This window comes from Acanthochromis polyacanthus, chromosome 16 (genome assembly GCF_021347895.1).
Source record: "Acanthochromis polyacanthus isolate Apoly-LR-REF ecotype Palm Island chromosome 16, KAUST_Apoly_ChrSc, whole genome shotgun sequence".
NCBI classification, from domain to species: domain Eukaryota; kingdom Metazoa; phylum Chordata; class Actinopteri; family Pomacentridae; genus Acanthochromis; species Acanthochromis polyacanthus.
Window position 1 is genome coordinate 23,957,593 of NC_067128.1, and position 5,266 is coordinate 23,962,858.

Genomic DNA, 5,266 nt, shown 5'->3' on the forward strand with positions numbered 1-5,266 from the left:
CAAGGACAAGGTTCAGACGGCGCACACTTGGCCAATCAGGGGCGACAAAGATGGTTCTTTCCCCTTGACTGGCTCATTGTCCAACAGTGATGTCAATCACTCATTTATTCCATTGGTTGCAAACTCCACACCATCGCCATTGATCCGCATCGATCAGCAGCACCAATCTGAACAGAGGACTATGAGTAAGTCATAATTTCTTTTGTAATAAGGGCTCCCCCTTATTAATATTCGTAAAAAAGTAATATTCGTCATGACGTGTGCTTTTTAAGTGCCAGAAGGGGCTGATACAGCAACCTGTTAGAGCAGCACTGTTGTGCTTTTTAACTTATTTGAGTTTCCTAAAGTTACAGTGCGTAGGCATAGTCAGCTAACCTTAGCTGCTGTTATCGTTACTCCGCTAAGGCGTGGCGGAGTTATGTGACGATCGGCGTACGTTTGTAAATCTGTCTGTCCATGTGCAACATTACACAAAAACAAAGCAACAGATTTGGATGAAATTTTCAAGGAAGGTCAGAAATGATAAGAACCAAGTGATAAAATTTTGGCATTGATGCAGCTTATAATGTGGAGTCACGCTTTGTTAAAGATTTCCCATTGCCAGATATAGCAGCCTGCACAGCATGGCTGTAACCATGTGTCTGCTACAGGCTGACAATCACATGATTGCGATTCTACTACAAATGGACCATGATTTACCAGTTGGAAATCATGCAAAAAACAAATGATTAAACTGTGAGGTGTTTCCCAGTCCCATCAATTCCTGCTGACCGCTACGTATTTTGGCCACGCGATGTCGCAAACCCCAGCCAGACACGTGAAGTTCAGCCATCAGCCTTATTGTGAAAACAAATTCACCTTTCTGTCCTTCCCTCATTTCTTCACCGTAAGAGCTTTTCCCTGCTAGGTGCTTATACCTTTAAACACATCCTTTACTAGACAGAAACAGCGTGGAACCGATTTCTGTCAACTTTATGGGAATTTTCAGACTTTGACAGCGCATTCGTCATGTCAAGAAACCGCTTATTAGGTAACACTTACTGTGCCGCTGAAATGGTGACAAAATAAAAGCCTGCAACATTAAAAATATGCCTTCAAAATAAAAGCATGGAGGGAACGGTTACTTTAACACTAGCAAAGCAAAGGCTTGCCAAAAGCGATGAACTGATCAACACACCTTCATAAGTGTAATTAATTTGCACGCAGTTTCGTATCCATACATAACACATGAATGTGCTCAGCACAAGGTAATTTTTTATTAAAGATTTCCTCCGTTGTAAATACGTCAACTCAGCAGCCTTGGCGGAATACTGTGCTCTGAGTGCTTTTCTAGTGTCAGTTTGCAGACCATGAAGAGAAAGTCGACAGACAACTCTTCTTACTTCAAGAAGAAAATTAGCACAGGAGGAGAGAGAGTCGACAGTAGAGCAGCAGAGGCATAGTGATGAGTGGACAGAGAAGGAAGGAAGGGAGGAAATTAACTCAAAATGTTAACTGTACTGTTATTAGTCTATGCACATTAGATCATTAGTAACATTAAAAATAACATAATAAAAACAAGTTTATCGATAGGCGCTTCCTCAAGTCTTTCTGATAGTTTTCTGCTAGCCTACATACTACAGTATAATAAAAAAAGATAGTAATAATAGTACTAGTAAAATAAAATTTCTGAAATTATGACTTTAGTTTTGGTGTGCCACCCCAAGATTTTTAGTGGCCCCACCTGGCCACCCCTATGAAAAACCTCTGCAGGTGCCACTGTGCTCTTCCAGTCACTTTTGCCTCTCATAGACTTGCAATACTAAATAATTTCCTTTAATAAATGAATGAGCAAATATAGATAAAAGAAAAAAGACAGTGTGAATATTGTGGAGTAAAACAAGTTTCAGGGCTCCAGACTATTTTTTTTCCTCTTTAGGAGCGCACACCAAAAATCGACTTGCAAAGGAAATATTCACATTTCCTCTCATTTTCAATGTATTACTGATAAATACTTTAACATTAAATGCTGAAACTATGTTTTAAATTCACATTTGATTGTGCAGCAGTTGACACAACAAAACAAGAAAAGCACTCGGAAAACGCAGTACTCTATCAAGGCTGCTCAGTTGACGTCTAATTTCCGACAGATTGTTGTGACAGCATAAGTTACCCTTATAAAAGGTCCGTTGATCAGTTAATCAGTTTTGGCAAGTCTTTGTTTTGCTAGTGTTAAAATAACCGTTCCCTCTAAGCTTTTATTTTGAAGGCATATTTTAATGGTACATGCTTTTATTTTGTAACCATTCCAGTGGCACAGAAAGTGTTTCTCTAAGACAAGGTTTCTTGACATGACGAGGATGCTGCCGAAAAGTCCGAAAATTCACGTAAAGATGAAAGAAAACGGTTCCACGCTCTTGTCGTCTAGCAAAGGATTTGTCTAAACTTATAAGCAGCTGGAATGGGGACAAGAAAGGAGGGAAGGACAGAAAGGTGAATTTGTGTTTAAAATAAGACTGACAGCTTAACATAAAAAAAGGCTTTGTCAAAAAAAACGTATATCTGCATGGTTTGTTGGGTTCCATGCTATATACACTGTTCCACTATTGTTACATCTTTGATGCTACCAAAAAATGCGATATTTGGAACATTCAAATTCCACCAGAGAGGGTCCTCCCATGACCCTCTTGGCCTGATATAAACCGGACAACGCCCGGTCCCAAATGCTTTCTCTCTTACGCTCTTACCCTCTCCTTCCGTCTCTGGGACCAGTGGCGGTTTTTCATGGAGGCCAAGGGAAGCCTGGCTTCCCCAAAAAATATGCAAGAAAGAAAAAATACAAATAATCTTCACCACTATGTATTTTATGTTTTATATTTTTGTCATTCCTACACTACATCAGGCATTTCTGCTTTGTGAGGAGCAAAACAGCGCCCCTCTTGTCAAGCTCTTTTTGTGCATTACACTACGTCTCTCATGCCCTCTGCGCTGTCTGTCTGTTCAGAGGCCAGCTTCGCCTTCCCTCCCTTAGAGAAAAAAAACAGCCCGTATTAGCCAATCAGATTGAAGCAAGGCTCATCGCTTAATGGTCGATGCATCATGTCAAGTGGGGCCTAGTTATTTGAGATCCCAGGAGCAACCACTACCTAAATAAAAGCTTTAAGCAGACCAATGAAAAGCTAAAATGAGAAACTATATAAGTTAACCACATGATTATGCAAGAATGATTTTAATAGGCTGATATATATTCTGAAACGATTATTGCTATAGAAGAGAATGATTTAAAATGAGTTATATGATCATGCTAAGATGTAATGATTAAAAGAAGTGATAAGTAAAAACTCTGTGTGGGGAGAAGTAACCTATTCTTAACTGTGCACTTACAAAAAAAGGGGAACTACAATGCTGGGGAAATCTTGGCCTGTGAGGAGTGCGTGCACAGTTCCAAATATGGTTATCGGAAGCACATGAAGAATGACTTCACCATTGTGCCTTGAATATGCCTTGAATGTGCTTTGACCAGGCCTTGACAATGTGTGTAGTTGTTGTGAGCCTGATAGTTGAGCAACTGAGCGTACAGATAATGTGTGTGTATTAGAGGATGAGACTATAAAAGAGAGAGTCACAGACACTGAATTTGGAGTTCTCCCCCGGAGGGGGGAGATGCTGCTCGCCAGAAAGGGGAACTTGGCCGGAGTTCTGAAGATTCTTCGCCGCATCTATTGCCCTAGAGACGGGAAGACATCGCAGGACTTAGGCTCCAGAGATCGCTGAGAACATCGTTGGAGGCAAAGTCTTTTTCTGACTTTGTTCAACAAGCGAGGACCACACTCTGCTGAAAGGAGAGTCCTGAGAGGTCTGCAGTTATCCAAAGAGATGAAGGGAAGACAGCACCAACGACATCCAGAGAGGCAAAGGAGGAAGCAGCAGAGGGCTGCTCCACTCCAGGGGCTGGAGGACCCAGTGACCCACCGCCGCCTGGAGAGACGGGGGCTTTCCACCACCACCACCCAACTGAGAAGACAGCTGAGACGCCCGCACTTGTGATCCAGCTGCTACAAAAGATAACTGCCAGACCAATGATTGGCTTTCGGGACCTCTCCACTCCCCCTGCCTAGGAAGAACACCCTCCGCCCACAAAGAAGACTCCGTACCGAGTCTACTGGTCGATCAAGTGGCTCTCCCAGATGCAGGTCAAGACTGGGTGAAACAGCGGTGGCCACGCTGTCCACTCTCTTTCCTAAATTTACTAATTAGAGAAGATTCTTAGGTACGCTCAGCTTAGTTTAATTTAGTTAAGTTAGAAATAATCAGGAATAATTAAATTGTTTAATCATGGATTAATGCTGTGTCCCTGCTAATAATTGCTTAATAAAACGATATATTACATTTAAAGAGAAGTCTAATGAAATTATTATGATTCACCTATTCTGCATAGTGGTAAAAAGTTAAGTTGATTGTGTGCATTAAATCCTTTGGTTCTTAAAGGTTACTTTAATCCAACTAGTTACTTTAAACATTACCCCTGAGGTTAGTTTTCCAAACCTCTAAAACGAACCTAGGAATATCACCAAGTGCAACAGTTTTAAGAGGAAAAGCTGTCGTTAACAAACGTGATCAATAAATCAATTCTACTACTTCTATTGGAGTAAGAGGGGTAAGACGTTTGGAAGAAGACAGTTAGGACCTAGGCGAGTATTCCTCGACACCAGCTTAATTATTCTACTGAATCCTGTTAGGTAAATTCTAATAGGCAGATAGAATCTGACCCTTTAAACGGAGAGCTGGTCCTGAATTAACCTGAGGAAATGGTTAAGGAAGGCTATACTGACTGACAATCATTAAAAAAAAAACGTAAGGGAGGCCAGATCAAATCTGGCTTCCAACCAATCACAAACTGTGATGAACAATACCCACACTAATGCAGCTGTTCCGCCAAGTGAAAGCAAGCCCACACAGCAAGTATAGCCATCAAGCTAGCCAGAGAATGGATGGTTACAGGGACTTTCAGTTTCTTGTAAAAAAATGACTTCACAAAACTTCCTTTTGAAGTTCAACTACAAGTCAAAAGAGCCTTAAGGTAGTGTAGAGCTAATGGAAAAGCTCGCTCTTTTTGTGAAGCCTACTATGCCAGAAACGAGTGGCTAATGGGAAGTGCCAAACTTAACCGGCTTTTCTGCTGGCCATGTCTCCTATTTGACCAGTCTACCGGCTCCCTGAACAACCCCTGGAGCACTTAACCTCTTTTTTTCACTGAAATGAATGAGAAGTCGGTAGAATAAAGGTA